This window comes from Panthera uncia, chromosome D2, assembly GCF_023721935.1.
Source record: "Panthera uncia isolate 11264 chromosome D2, Puncia_PCG_1.0, whole genome shotgun sequence".
Lineage (NCBI taxonomy): Eukaryota > Metazoa > Chordata > Mammalia > Carnivora > Felidae > Panthera > Panthera uncia.
The window spans coordinates 34,962,054-34,978,607 of record NC_064818.1 but is presented as its reverse complement, the minus strand read 5'-3'; the positions used below and the strand labels follow the sequence as shown (position 1 = coordinate 34,978,607).

The 16,554-nt window shown below is 44.1% G+C and overlaps 1 protein-coding gene and 1 long non-coding RNA gene across 7 annotated transcripts in view; one reads left to right on the top strand and one right to left on the bottom strand.

Moving 5' to 3' along the window:
* LRMDA (leucine rich melanocyte differentiation associated) overlaps positions 1-16,554 on the bottom strand; it is a 576,509-nt gene that overhangs the window by 24,531 nt on the left and 535,424 nt on the right. The window lies entirely within an intron of this gene.
* On the top strand, positions 12,419-14,845 carry LOC125933309 (uncharacterized). Its single transcript, XR_007460921.1, has 3 exons — positions 12,419-12,506; positions 13,559-13,644; positions 14,758-14,845. It is a non-coding gene; the product is annotated as an uncharacterized LOC125933309 (long non-coding RNA).

The following is a 16,554-nucleotide window of genomic DNA, read 5'->3' as shown; positions in this document are numbered from 1 at the left end:
CCAGATCAAGTAGATTAGTGACTCCATTATTCTGAATACAAAGCCAGACAACAGGTTTTTACTATCGCTCCTGACCTGTTGAGAGTGCATGGGCTTATATTCAGAAACAAGCATCTTGGCTTGTATGAAGAGACAGTCCAATTATGCAGGGAAAGTCACCACGAAGTGTAGTCTTCTGCCCAAGGAAGGACACCATTTGGTGACAAAGTGTTTTACTCCAGTGTCTGTCTATCTCACACACACACACATGCACACATGTGCACACATGTACTGCTTCACTGCTCAAACTGACAAGTTGCAAAACTTGCCTCCCAGCTTGCTTTGTCCCCATGCTTTCTCTTTGTTAGGAGCTACAGGGCAGGAAAAATCCATACGGATTATTTAAAAGGTAATGCCAAAAAATTAAGGAAAGGGGGTGCCTGGGTGGCTCAGTCAGTTAAGCATCCAACTTTGGCCCAGGTTATGATCTCACAGCTCATGAGTTCAAGCCCCTGCACGGGGCTCTGTACTGACAGCTCAGAGCCTGGAGCCTGCTTCTGATTCTGTGTCTCCCTCTCTCTGGCCCTCCCCCGCTCATGCTCTGTCTCACTCTCTCTCTCTCAAAAATAAACAAACATTTAAAAAAATTTTTAAAAAAAGGATCATCTTATCAAAGCTAAAAAAAAGACTTGGAGAGAAACATATTCTCATGTGTGCACGTGCACGCGTGCACACACACACACACACACACAACGCACACAGAGTCATGGATTCAAATTCCCAATAAGCAAACAATCTCTATAGTCTTTCCTTGGCTCTCTGCCATAAAGTGGGGGCATGGAAGCTCTGGGGGTGTAGCTGAGCTGTGAGCCCTGTCCTGGAGCAAGTGTCTCCCAGACTTCAGCTTCAGAGACAACCGTGGCCCACAGCCACTTCTCACTGCCAAGGGCACTGGTACTGTGGTGCCAGTGGGCAAGACGGTGGTCCAGCAAGGAGGAGGGAACCCGGCACAGACTAAGGGCTAGAGCAACCTGGGATTCTCTCCACTACTCACCTTTCGCATAGCAAAGGTGAATGTAGGAAGGGTAGAGGGTGCCTAATCTCACAGAACCGCTTTCTTAGTGAAAACTGACACTGGGAGGGGGTATGTCATAATGAAACAATGATGTCTGCTCTCATGAGCACTGTTCTTACACGAAGCTCTCAGCTACCTCAGCCTGCTGACCCGGAGCTGCAGGTGTGAGGCCTGCTCTACCTGTCCCATGAGGTCCAAAAGTCGGAGAGATGGCCCATTTGTTCAAGGGCACACATTAGCTCCCAGCTATCTCCCTTCGTGCTGGCATTCGGCATTTTCAGTAGGTGAGAAATGACTTTTCCACCCTTTGTGAGTCCTACTACAGCAGTGGCTGCAGCAAGGAGACCCCCCCCTTTTTTTTTTACTTTTCTGCTAGGGTCATTTATGTTAACTGGGTAGAAATCTTCCTTCAGAGCCCTTTGGCCCAGAAATTAGTCACTTCAGACCCCAAATGGGCTTTGATGCAGCTTTCCTGATTAGTGAAGGATGCCACTAAAAAATACACCCACTCCCTATCCCCCATCCTCTGAAAAAAGAAAAAAAAAGCAAACACTGAAAAGTAATGGATTTAATGATCTAGAAAATCTAGACGCTGGAAACTCCAAGGGAGATCATATTAAATTAGACCAGTACAAACAAGCCAAACTAGATTTATCCTCTTGTGGTTACAGATTTTATCTACTAAACCAGGTTTTCGGGGCTAGTGTCTGTTTTCAATGAATAGGATTTTTGAATGTCAAGTCCCAGCATTCCTAGGAGAGGATAATTTACCCCCAGGATCTCAGTTGGGCTGGGGCTGGCCATACCCCAGTCTCTGCAGAGGGCCACAGATACACTCTACTCCTCTTCCTTTTCCTGGGGATGGATGCCTGTTGAGAACCAGCCATAGGAGGGATTTGGAGGTGGGTGGAGGCAGAGACAAGATTCAGAGAAAAAATATGAAATTTTTCCTTGACTCTTTCCTGAGGGAGTAAAGAAACATGAGAGGGAGAGGGGTAGGAGAGTTGAGCAAGTTGACCAGAGAATGTTGTGGACCAGATGTCACCTACTCTCAAAAACATGCACCTGAACTGTATGAAAAGTACCCTAAATATTGTTATGGACCCGGCACGTAGGGAAATACCTTCGGGGTCCTTTTCTAGAGCCAAGGGGACATGAAATCATTTTATTTTTTTTCCTAGGAAATGATTCTATCACCTTGTTTCTGAAGCCAATGGTGAGGAAGCCTTTGCTTGTCCAGGCTTCCTTTCCTGGGGACCTTCCCCCGACCCCAGCGAGCTGAGCTGGGAAAGGCTGGCCCTCCCTGTAGGGGAGAGGACTGGATCCTGCCATGCTGATTTGGGTAGCTGCTAAGACATAATTATAATGAAGAGAAGGCGGGTGGGGGGGTGGAGGGAAGGAAATTACTTTTGAAAATTATGAAAAATACCTTGACGGCATCTCTTTGAGGCTCACATTTAGCTCTCGGAAAAGATTTCTGCCAAAGGGTGAGTTCTGACAGGGGGAAGATGAAATGAGGGGCTGGGGGTGGGTGGGGAGGGGGGGCCGCTGCAAAGAGGCAGCCGTCTGTCAGAACTGATGACTCGGCAGCTGAAGTCAGACTGGAATATTTACCCAGCCGTTGCAGGGGGATGGCTGGAGAGGGGAAAAAAAAAAAAAATAAAAAGCCCGGACAGCAGCCAGTCTGGCCAAAATGACCACACAGAGACGCACACACAAGCAGGTCAGGCCCTCAGACCACCGACTACTTTCCCAAAGGCTCTAATCATCCAGGAGAGAATTAGGTTTAGACAGTAATCCAGAGAGTTTTCAACTCTGTTGACTCTGACCCAGACCCAGGGCTAGGAGCTCCTGGCCCTGCATAAAGTCAGAGCGTGCAAGCAGGGCTCAGCACCCACACTCATGCAGCAGACAGATGTGGGCCAGGCAAGTCCTGCAAATCCCATCACTGTTCTTTTGGGTCCCCCACATATGAATTTTTAAGACATTGCATTTTTTCTGCACCAGCCAGCCCTGCCTCCAAATGAGCTCACCAAAAGGCTATTTTCCTGACTTAAGTCCGAAAGAAGCAGGGAGTACTTCAATGCAGGATTTGTTCTTTGTTTGCTTGTGGTTTGTTTGATGGGGCTACCTCTTGGTTTTGAGGGGGGAAACATAAAACTGGGAGTCAGGAACAGTGGTGTACCAAAGAGGCGGGGAGTGGGCTGGTGGGAGTGTCCACCACAGCGAGAAGGGGTATTTTATCACAGACACTGTTTGGAACTGTCAGATCATGGTGGTAATAAAGTCAGAGCCAGGGTCTTTGTTATCATTTATATGTTGTTTACAGACAATGGAGTCCCTTACTGCCCACACCTGGGGCAACCTGTCCCCATTACAGGTACACCACTGCTCAGGAAACCTTGGTTCTAAGACCATTTCTGCTCCCTACAGTCTATCTGTGATCTTGGACAAAGCAAGTGACATGTCTGAGCCATAGGTTCTTCATCTACAAAAATAAGGGATTTGGTTAAATGATTACTAAGTATCTTCCATTTAAAAGTTTCTAAAAATCCCTATTTTGCACCCAAATATTTTACCTGGAAATTTCAGCAATGAACTTTACATGACTACATTTAAGGAAAGGACAGGGCTCACACACATCATGTGTAAAGATGGGTCCATTCTGGGTGCACTCTCCAGTACTGCTCAACCATTGGATCCACCCTCAAAGGTAGGGCAGGAGTGCCCCTGACCCTGAACACTGCCGGTCAGCTTGTCCACTGTGGCAGAGGGATGTGGTAGGGGAGCCACAGGAGTGTTTACTCACTCGCTCTGCCTGGAGGCTGGCCAGCACTACCACACCAGTCCTCTGTTGCCCCGAAGTCAGGGACACCCGGCGACGCCACCAATTTACGTAACACTCTGAGACAGAAGGCAGCCCAGATTTGAAGGCAAAAGGTGTTTTGTTCAGTTTCTTTCCAAAGATGAGTTAATGCGTTTCAAGGTCAACTGGAGAAAGGGTGCACCAGGCAAAAAGGGAAAGAGTTTAAACTGCTGCGGCTTTAAAAGCTTAACCAGTAAAGCCCCTCCAGCCTTCAGTCAATGGGAATCAAAACAATGATTTCAAGCCATGTCATTCAGTCTACAGGCAGGATCGCTAGATGAAGGCTTGCTCCTTTCCTTCCCTTTACCCCATTTCCCAACTGCCATCCATTCCCTACTCCTAAAGACCCATTTTGACAGAGTCTATTGTGCAGCCTTTTCAGGACATTAGCCACCCCACCACAAACTCTGAGGCAATAGAAGTTTTCCGGGGGCTCTCTTCTCCCCCCCTCCACCCTCCCCACATCTTCTAATCCTAGAGGCAATGCTGCAGAAACCTATAAGCAGAGAGGATTTCTGATGCCTGCCACTTGCTTAAAATTGATTTTCAGATGAGAACTCGAGAGAGCCAAGTATCCCCACAGTTTGGAACACTCATCATCTCTGACGATGAAGTCATTTGCTGCCATAAGCAGAACAAGGGTTAATGACCCAAAATCGAATAAATTACTGGATTCAGATCCATCATTACCACTGGTTTTAAAAATAATCTGGAGCGAGTGAGTGTGGACTCAGAGCCATCACAAAGATGGACGCGGCCCCCCTTCTCCTCCTTTGCTTACAACAATAAATCCTTCCGAAGTACATCTCAGCCTCACACACCAATTAACATTTCTCCTACCAGCGCACAAGGAGCCGTGCAAAGTGAGTCCATAGGAAATTAGTCTGGAAATCACCTTACGTGTGACACTGGGGGATGTCCTCCGTGTTTGGGATGGGGGCAGGCAGAAGAACTCTCTTCCCACAGTGCCACTCCACTGTCTCACCCTGGACGAGGTGGTGGGGGCACTGGGGCAGGGGGCTTTCAGCACCACAGTCAATCTTCAAACAATTTATCCAAACAAAGGCCAGCGTGGGGAAAGGGAGATACAGGGGAAGCAGATGAATAAGCAAGATCAATTATGGTGGGGGTGACCCTGCGGCCCCACTCCATGACACAGATCTCAAAGCAAATTGTGCCAGAGTGGAGTTGACATGCCTCGACTGGAAACAGCGTTCTCCTAAAGGAGGTCTGCTCCCCCCTCCTGTTCTCGGGCGGGGGAGTGAAAGGAGAGAATGGGAAAGAGGGGAGGGTGGGCAGAGAGGGGCCAAGGGAAGGGAGACCAGGAGGCGGGTGAATGAGAAACCACGCATAATGGCCTGGGGTTTATTTTACAGAGAACAAAATGGCTCAATTTGAGTACTTTAGACTGTTGAAATTGGCTAGCGTGAGATACAGGGGGCACCTCCAAGAGGACTGTTACATCAGCTGCAGGAGACCACAGGCCCAGGGGGCAGAGAAAAGGAAAATAAATACATAAACACACACACACACACACACACACACACACACACACACACACACACAGAGGCCTCCTCCATCCTGCAAACTTTCTCGGGACCAGGGAGAATCACAGAGGTGATTTCACAACAAAATGCTTAGTAAGGCATCCCAATGCCCTTAACTCCTCAAATTGCATCTCTGATGTGTGGGGCTTATCGTACTTTGCTCTCCCACTTTATGTTCCGAAAATGCCACATCTTTAAAAAAAGAAGCCTGGTTTATTATTTAGTAGGAACAGCAGTTTTGTGTGTGTATGTGTGTGTGTGTGTTTTAAGGACTGCTAATAATTCTGATCCCCCCTTTTAACAACAATCCACCCCTCACTAAGAAAAAGTCAGAGCGACTGACTAATGGGAGTAATTCAAAGTACCTCAATTAAAATTCAGGTTTTGGCCTTTCGAGCAGTCTATTTAAAGATTTTTTTCCCCTAGATTGGTTGTAGACAGATGATTATTAAATATTTATGTGTCTGTGAAAGGGGCTCTTGGAGCTTGGCTCGGCTGAGGGCTGAGCTTTTTGTTGCTGTTGTTTCTCCTCTTGGAGGGCCCAGGGAATGATTACTTTATTTGGTTCCTTAACCACCTGGTTCCCAAGAGCCCCACACACAAGTCCATTGGTCTTAATATGGCAGGACAGGGGCACAACAGCTCTCTCCTATGCACGGTGGAGTAATCCAAGAGCCTTCTCTCAGCTGAGCTAATCAGACTCTCCTGAACTCAATCCAAATGCTCTCCCCTAAGTAGTTTTCACTGATGACTTCAGTCCAAAGGGAGCACGAGGGCTCTCTGGTCTCTCATGATCCTCACCAGCTACTTCCCTATATTCTTGTGTTAACTCTCCAGGAGGAGCAAGTTCTATCTCCTTACATGGTTTATAAACGCCTTGAAGGCAGCATCTGAGGGTGCTGCACTATCCCCACCTCTGACTGGCTGATTTATTCTCCTTCACTTTGCGCAACAATAACTCCTTTTCACATTGACCTGAACCCCTGCATTAGAGGGGTCATTGCCACAGCCCAGAACCTTCCCTAAGGAGGACTAAGTCACCTTATTTTAACACCAAGCTTATTTTGGGGAAGAGAGAGGTTGAATAAGGACTTCTCTGCCCTAAGACCAGCAACAAGGACATGGGTGAATGGTACAAGATAGCTGTTTCCTCTTAGTTATTCAGGAAACAAAGGTTTATCAACATTTCTCCATGTGGAAAGGGCTACGTAAGGCCAGGGGTTTCAGTGATGGAAATAATCCATCACTTGTATACTCTGGAATATCACAGAGCTTTAAAAGTATTGAGAAATATGGATACTGTATTATAAAAAGAAAGCCAATAGTATAGTAATATTTATACAATAGTTCTATGTTTGGGGAAAAACTGTACAAAAAAATAGAAGACTGGAATGCTACCTTGATGGAGGGGGATGAATCGTTTTGTTTGGCTTCTAGCAATAAAGATTTACTGCTTTTCTAGTATGAAAGTAGGCACCGATAAAATCAATACTTTAAAACAAGAGATCATAATTTCTGCCCTCAAAGGTGACTATGGTGCAGCATTTCTTAAATCCCTCTACCATCTGCAACAAAATCAACTGAGAAGGAATTTAAAATACAGATAATGGGGACCAAAGCTGGAACTTCTGATACAATAGACCTGGAGTAGACCCAGTCTGTCTGTCTGTATATCTCCGTTTCCCCAGGACTTTCTGGAAACGTGCAAAATTTGATAACTAACAGACCAGCAGATCCACCAGATATCCAATCTTCTGCCTCCATCTCCAGATTACAATTAAAAACTAAGAGTAGCTGTTGACAGGAACCGTGATTAACAAGTTAATCAGAATCTGCTCTTCCTTTATTTTTTTTTTAAAGATTTTGTTTTTAATTAATCGCTATAACCAACATCTGGCTTGAACTCACAACCCTGAGATCAAGAGTCACATGCCCCACTGGCTGAGCCAGCCAAGTGCCCCTTGCTCTTACTTTAAAAAGGAGGGGAAGTTACAAGTTGATTCTGAGAATACCCTATCTTGACTAAAGGTATATATGAAAACCTAACCTAGGACTATACCATGATATCCCAACACATTTTTGAAAAGTTGGATCATTTTCCATTGTATTACGTGAAAGTTTACCTAGGGGTAGAAACTCCTATATCCAAAGCAAAACATCTTAAAGTAATTAAAGTAATTATCACTGAGGCTAGACATTCAACTAGTAACTTAGGATGTGAACTTGTAAATTACCCACCCTTAAAAAAGTCTTTACTCATCTTTCATTGATTTATGCATTCATAAATTTACTCGGTCCCTCATTCAGACACTCATCCAACAAATGTTTTAAGCCCATAGAGACCCATCAAACCCACCTGAGTAGAGGACGCTGGCTTTACACCCCACCTCCCAGTCTCCATTTGATACCAAGACCTGCCTGGTGGTACCATGAACCACACAGATGATTAAGGGCAGGCAGGCAAGCATGGCCATTCCTCCTCTCCATTAACCATGTTGCTTCCATTTGTTAGGGAGAAATTCTATTCCAGGAATTCCAGTGTTGGCTGGCTTCTTCTCCCCCTACCAGATATTGTAAGCTCAGAGATGGCAAGCTCATTTTGACAGTACTTTTCTCCTTCAACTCACTTCCTCAACTTTGTTCACCTTCCTAATAAAGCCTTCCTTGACTGCCATGTTCATTAAAACTCTGTCACCTCCACCCAGGACTACTAATGTTATTACCTACTCTCTTTTTCTTTTTCCCCCCACAGCATTTATGGCCTTCTGCCATATAATTTATTTATGTATCATGTTGACTGTTTAATGTACATTATAAGGTCCATGAGAATGCTTGCCAGTTTTGCCCACAGATGTAATATAAATATTTAGGATAATGCCTAACACACATTGGGCATTCAAGGGAGGGAGAGAGGGTGGGACTTACTTCCCACCATGGGCCAGGCTTGACTTGAGTCAGTCAAGAAGGTTAATCTGCTGCTGGCAGCCATGAATCAAGAGGAAGGGTTTGGGGGATTATCAGCTTCCTCCGATTTTCCACCTGCCAATCCCCTCCAATATGGGAAGCCTGGGAACAGACTACTGTCATATCATTGCCCATCCGTCCTCTCGGCCAAGCCTGGCACCCCCTGTTCTGATTGCTCTCTAAATGCTGGTCACTGGTTCCTTCCCCAGATACCAGCACTTTGCAAAGTCCACAGCCATTTGCACATAAATACCAACCCCCACTCCTACCCCAGGCTCAAAACTCCATCATTTATAAAAACTAGTCATTTCAGTTTCCGTTCCCTATTCTGGAAATGGCAAAAGTGAGGTCCCGAACTTAGAAGGCTAAGCTTGGGTTTAGTAAGCTTTTTACCAGAAGAGGGTAAAAAACTCAAGCTTAGTACTCCCACTTTGGGGGCCTTTCAACCTCAAAACGTGAACCCTGAGGAGCCTTCTCAGTCCACCCTTTGTCCTCTCATACAACCTAAGGGGTTCCCACAAGCCTAAGACTTTCCAAAAATGTAGAAACAAACTCCTCTTATAGAAGCCCAGTCTTGCCTTCGTGCCAGAGACTACTTGTCTCCTACCTCTGCCATGCTCCTGGGCTCTGTCTCCCTGCCCTCTGCCTCCGCCTCAATCTCACACACATAGCTGAGAGTTCTTCAAAAATGAGCTGCTATATTCATTTAAATATGCCCCCAGGTGAGTGGGGCAAATATAAAGAGAAGAACTACCTCCTGGGAACTAGGCCCTTGACAAACACTATTGCAAATACAATACCTCTGCAAATGGATCGTTATTCCCATTTTACAGAAACAGAAACTGAGGCTCAGAGAATATAACCAATTTACATCCTAAGTCACACTCCTAAAGAGTGATGGGATGGGATTCGAAGCCCAGAGCCATAGATCCTGAGGGCCACACTTTCCAACCGCAGTGCATGCTATAAACTGAATGTTGGTGTATTCCCAAAATTTCTATGTTGAAGCCCCGACCCCCATTATGATGGTATTTGAAGATGGGGCCTTCGGGAGGTAATTATGGTCAGATGAGGTCATGAGGGTGGGGCCTTCATGATGGGATTAGAAAGACCAGAGTTCTGAGGACAAAATAAGAAGGTGCCTATCTCCCTATCAGGAAGACAGCTCTCAACAGAAAGCGAAGCCAGCACCTGGATCTTAGACTTGCAGCCTCCAGAAATGTGAGAAAGCAAACCTCTGTTGTTTAAACCACCCCAGTCAGTGGTATTTTGTTGTAACAGCCTAGGCTGACACTGCAGCAGGGGAAAACAGGAGTTCTCCTTGCGACCACAGTGTCACCTCTATAATACCCAGGCCCTTCCCTGGGTGGGGTCGGAAGACGGTTGCAAGCCTACAAACAAGACTGGCCCAACTGGAGTCCCCTGAGGAGCACCAAATGCTGAAGTCCAGGATTTGGTTTTAGGTCAGTGTGTACAAGGAGGTCTGTCCTTGGTGTCTTTCCTCCATGACTGAGTGACAGGCATAGTGTCAAGTGCCTTCTTTTAAATGTTTGAATGGTCAACAAAATGTTCAAGATCTGGAAAAAAATGGCTCCAAAATGTGAAATAAAAATCATAAAACTAAGATTAATAAAATTTCAAATAAACTTCAACAGAAAGAAACCCTATGTTCACTGGTAGGTCAAGCACTAATCAAGTCAAGCTCTACAGTTAAAATATAACAAAGTTTTCATGAGAAAATTAATTTATTCTTAAGCCTCCAAACTGTAAAAATGACTTAGAATCCTTCCAAAAATTTCACAGTGAAACCTCATCAATCATATTTAATGTGAGATGGGGAAGGGGTCATTTTAATATGTTTGATATGTTGTATGATGAGGTCTCCAAAATGAAAAGTGCTCAGGATGTTCAAAGGTCTTAAAATGTCCCTACTTTCTGGCGAGAAGTCAAGGCTGGCAAAATGTGTGTGACCGCTAACATCTTCATTTTTATGTGTTTACTGGGTTTCACTAGGGCAACCCAGGATGACTGAGCCAGGTTCCAAGACAAGGGAAACCATGGCCCACAGAGGGGGACTGGAAGCCAGGGGATGAACAACCAGATAATGGGAAAGAATTTCATACCCTTAGGCTCCTGTAAAAGGCAGGATCTCCAGGGAAGCAGCCTGCTGTGCTTGGAAAGCACCAGATCAGGAGTCAAGAGAGCAGAGTTCTATTCCCAACTTCATAACTGACAAGTTGTAGGACTTGGAATGCAGCCCCAGTTCCTAGAACCATGCCTGGCACACACCAGACATTCAATGAAATATGCTGAGAGAGCTTAATAAGTCAGTGTTCTCTAATGGCACACTTGAAGACCCTGGGCTGGAGGGGGGCAGGGAGACAAGCAGACTTTGGACACCAAGCATCCTTCCCAATCTCACTGCCGGCCACAACCACTGTCATAATCTTTACCTAACTCAGACTTCCCAAAAGTTCTCAACACTGGGAGGGGTCTAAGAAGGTAGGGTCAGCCATACACTGTGGAGTCACATGATACAGATCTGAAGTGGCACCTCTTCCCCAACATGCTAGGCCACCTTTACACAAATGCAAAGGGCTCCTTCAAGAGCTCCACACCTGCCCCTCCCAGCCCACCATTGCCTCCCTACTCTAGGTTTACCTCCAGGATTTTTTTTTTTTTTAACCACACTTCCTGAACAGGGCTCTTCCAAAATCTCTAAACAAAAGAAAAACCACCTGGATTAAAAGCCTCTTCAGAATGATGCTTGGCCACCTTTCTCCCTCCCCCTTCATCCAGAATGAGTCTGGAGGGAACCGAGGCAGGCATACTGAATCACAGTCACCCCTCCATGCACAGATACACACCCCAACCCAACAACCTCCACACAAGGAAGGCTGACAGCCTCCCACAAGACACACATCAGCAGAAGCCATCCTTGTTTGCAAGAATTCACATATTCCCTAATTATTTCAAGAGGACTTTCAGACCGAGGTAATCGTTTCCCCTTTATTACTTGCCACACACATAATGTCAGGGCCCTAGCATTCATCAGCACCCCCCTCCCCATATCTGCCCCCCACCTCTACCACCAAAAACCCAAATAATTTCAAAAACATTTTTATCCTAAAATGTTCCCCTCAATTTAAAAAAAAAAATTATCTTCAAGCGAAGAGATTTCTTTTCCATTTCAATCCCACAACAAGGAGAATGTCAGCCCAGCTTTTTTTTGACAGACAAATTATTGAATCAAAGAGAAAATGCCATTAAGCTCACAGGTTAGCAAGTGTCAGGAATGGTTTAAAGAGATATCCCCATTTATCTTCCAAACATGCACGAAATGTCACTAATGTGTGTTTATCATGTATAATCAGACAAAGAAAATATCGAAATAAAGTACTCCCGCATACAATAGAAATCTCCTTCCATCCTTCAAGATATCAGTGCTATTCAAATAGAATAATAATGATGAAGCCTCTCTCTTGAAAATGGAAATCAAGTGAAATGTAGATAGAAATGATTTTTTTTTTTTTTGGTAGTTGATGTACATTTCTAAAGTGCATTAACAGGAAATCCAGAACTTTTTAGGTCAATTATATTGTCAGTATTGTCAATGCCACTGAAATGAATACTGAGGCAGTGCCTGTTCTTGCTGGAATGAAGTTGCAGAAGAACCCCCTAGACTGGGGACTTATAGAGAAACTAGACACACACTGGAAGCCTGACACTGTTCAAGCATGCATATATGTGTATCTATACTTTTTCATTCAAATCAATCCCAGCTCCAGGCATTTTGGCTTACTATGAATCTCAATAGAAAGAAAAAGATCTACAAATAACCAAAAATCCGGCTTGATTTTCTTCCCCCCCTCTCCCTCCATTATGACAAAGCATATTTATATAAGCCAGATGCTATGACAACAATAAAACCCAGCCCTCAAGTGAATGCTCTGGACAGCAACAGTTCTATGACTCCATCTGGACTTGCAAGACCCAGGAGCATGAGCTGTCCACTGGAGAAAAAGATAGTTCTTGCATCAGAATGGACAGTCCCCTTCAAGTCTGAAAAGAGCTGGTATTTCAACCTGGAAACATTTTTTACCCTTACTACTTTCTCTCCCAATGGTCCCATCAGCTTTGTGACATATTTCCCCACTTTCTGGGTCACAAGTTTCCCAGGAGCAGAAGCCACATCTGTTTTAGTCCATCACTGACACTGACCTTCAAATAGCTGATGCTCAAAAAGCCGCTTCTTTTTTGAAAAGAAGCTTTTCCTCTCTGGTCTCTCTCAACCTCACACTTCCCTAGCTCTGGGATATTTCATAGCCCTGTGGGGGAGTGGCCAAGGTCTGAGACATCCATGTGTTTGGGAGGCAGTAACTTACCACCTCAAGAAAGTTTCTGCTCTCCCAAATTGATGACATTAAACTCCTGTGTCAGGTACAATGTAAGGAAAGGGGATGAATGCAAGAGTAAAGGGTCCTAAAACAGTGGAGTACAGTGTTAAGAGAGCAAGTTCTCGAATCAGCCCGCCTCCTGTCCATCCAGCTGTGCGGTCTTGGACCTCAACCTGGGTAGCTAGATCCTACCCCTAAGAATGAGGATACTAATAACCCTTACCTCACAAAGGTAGAGTGTTAAATAAGTCAATATGTGTACAGCCCTTACAACAGTGTTTGGTACATAATAGGTTCTCAAAAGCATTACATATTATTTTTAATACCTATTTGTTTCATTTTATTATACAAATAAAAGAGAATGAGACTTAAGGACTGGTACAACTCCTCAGGAATATAGGAGTGCAGGAATAAGACCCAAACGCAGGTATGCAGAGGCCCAGTAATCCGGCCACTCCATCAGCTACTTATTAGATGCTAGCTATATACAAAAACAATGGGAAGCACGCCAAAGTAGACAAAGGACAAAAAGGAGGGAAAGTGAGGAGACTGTGAGGGACAGGTTTGAACAAAACTGATACGCTGAAATAGGAAACCAAAAGGACCCACTGTGGCTGCAGAGTGAGGTTTATCATGCATCAGGAACATCACTATGAAATTCACCAAATAAAATGTTTTTTCCACAGGCCCACAACCATGTCCTCATCATAGTTATCTGTTTCTTTTTTAGGTTTAAGTCCCAGCTGCTCTTTGTGAACCAGGACTGAACATATCTTTGTACCCTCTACCTCCAACACGAGGCCTGGAACTTGACACGTATTCCCCCCCAAAATGTGTACAATAAAAGGGAGCCAAGCAGGCAGGCTGCCTGGCCACCATTCTGAGGTTGTGCTGGGTGGGAGAGGGAGCCTCAGGGAGGGAGAGCCCAGGAAGCCCTAAGACACACTGACATGAAATAGGATAAAGATTTATTTAATCTCCAGTTCACAGGCTACAGAGTGGCATGTGGACCACAAACCACACCTAACAAAAGTTTGTGAAGAGAGCCCATGATCACACCACAGAAAACAAGGCTCACCCTTGCAGGGGGTGGTATTCTCACCTCCAGGTGGTGAGAGAGGCCAGCAAGGCAGATGCTACCATGGAGGCACCAGATTCCTCCACTGATTTGCTATGCATTCCCAGGCAAATCAGTGAAATTCTCTGCTCTTAAGTTGGCCCACCTATAAAATGAGGATAAAATATCTGTCTTGAAATTTGACCTTTTGTATAATAACCCTCAAAAGGTGGATAGAAATTTCCTAGCTATTATATTTTTAACAGTTTATCTTAAGGACATAATCAGAGGTATGTTTAAAATAATAATAATAAAAAAAAAAGATGTATTTCCTGGGGCATTCTTCATGGTGCTGAGTATAATAGGGAACAACAGAAAATAACCTAGTTACTCAACAACATTATGATACATACATCCTTTATAACAGAACAGGTTAAGACATTAAACATTGGGCTTCCAAGGACTATACTTATAACATGGATATATGCTTATAAGAAAAATATAATCCACAGATATAGGTGTATACACACAAAAGGAACGTATATGGGGTTGGATGTATACTAGAATGGATTAAGTGTCTATTTCTGGCAACTGTGGAATTACAGGCAATTTAATTTCTTTCTTATGATTTTCAGTATTGTCCAACATTTCTACAATGAATATGCACTATTTTCATAATCTGAAAAAAATTCTTAAAAACATAATTTTAGAAACCCTGACCATGTCTACCTCACAGCACTATTCTGAGATCAGTTATAGTAACAGATGCAGAAGCACTCTGAAATGTATAGAATGATATGTAATTCAAGTGACTGTGATAAGCCAGTAACTAAACGTTTGTGGTTAACCCCGTCCAAATGTCCTCCTCCCAGGCCAAGGCTATTCTGAGCATGGAAATGTGTGACACTCCACCATCTTATCCAAGTGGACTATGCAAGATTTCCATCTCCCCATTTCCACGTGGCAAATGTAGAGCAAATAAGATTTGAAGCCTCCAATAGACTGAAAAATGTCAACCCAGATTTCTCCCCACCAAAACCAACCAACCAACCAACCAGAGAAATTCCACATGTTAGAAACTCCCCATGAGCTTGGATCCAAAGATTCGGTGATATCCAGCTGGCAGTCTATGCCAGATTTGTCAAAGTGAGTCCCAAGGCTCCTAAAGAAGCGTTAATCTTCTGTCAGGAGTACCAACTCCAATAGGGCCTCAACAAGCAAATTATGTTCCAGAGATTTTAGGGTCCAATGGTGGTAAAATATTTATCACTCTAATGGCTTTGAAGTGTAAACAGACTTCATATCAACACAGTGATTCTTCTTATACACACATTTGGGCTTTTAAATTGTGCTTAAGTTGGCAGGCTTAAAAGTAGATTAGTGAGTTTCAAGAGTTAGGGTTTTCCCAGGAAAAGCACATTTATTGAGCCAGTTGGTCAGTCACTGATCTAAAACAATTGTTTTACCTTAGAAATTTTAGACCCTGAGATGTCTTAAGGGTGTCTGAGATCCAGAAATTCTCCCTTGAACACAATCCAAGAAGGGCCAATAAATAAACCTGATTCATGGCAAGAGGCATTACATTCAGAAAAAGACCCACACATCACAATAATCCACTCGATTACTGGAGGCAGGAATGTAGATCAGGGATGTAGACTGGCAGTGGATTAAAAGGGGAAAAAAAACCCACAATAATGTCTAATATTGAGATAGCACAGCTCTCAATAATTCAAAGCACATGTGCTTCTATTGTGTTACCTTAACCTAGCCAGAAGCCTGTAAAGGCAGGTATAAGGAGGGCTAGTAACCGCATTTTAAAAAGGAAAAAAGTTTAAAGAGGTCAATTATTGACTTGGCCAAGGTTATTTAGGCAATCGATGAAAGCCAGATTCATAACCCAGTCTCCCACCTAAGGAAGTCAACTTGCCTATGACAGTGACTAGTGGTAACCAATCCAGTAAGGAAGATTCAAAACCAGCAGCTAAATCAAAGATGTTAACTGGGTGTTCAAGAATCCTCCTTGTGACTCAAGGATCAAGGAAAGACCAAGAAAACAAGTCTCTCCCACGAGTAAGTTCAGAACCCAAAGCTCCTTCTTTCCTCAGAAAGAAGCTACAAGCATTTCACTTGCCTTCTGAAAGGAGGCAAGAGAGAGTCCAAGTGCTACATCCTCTTACCTATACCTTCTTACTTCACCCCATGTCAGATGCTTAGGAACCACCACAAACCAGGGAGCTGCCCTGTGAAGCTTAGCATCTCTCTCCCTCTCTTATCCCCAACTATAGAGAGAATAGCAGTAAGTCGAACAACACTCCACTTCTCCAAAAAAGTTTATACACATGCGTGAGCATTCCATACAATGTATGTAATAAACTGGAAGAGCACCCAAGTAAATAAAGAACAGATCAAAAGGGAGGTATGAGGCAGCCACATTCAACTCTGCACTTGAAAATTTAAATGAATACTCCTTGAGAGCAAACTACAAAATGCTAACCTTGAAGTGCTGAGTGGCAGGAAGAATTATGGGTTATTGTACTGTCAAAATGCCAGACAGCTGTATGTTGAGTTGCTGCGTTATTTAGACAATCAGAAACTTGGAAGCTAATGTGACATATTTTTTTTCGGTGTGAAAGCTCTTGACATGCATCACGATAATTTCTAAAGGGACA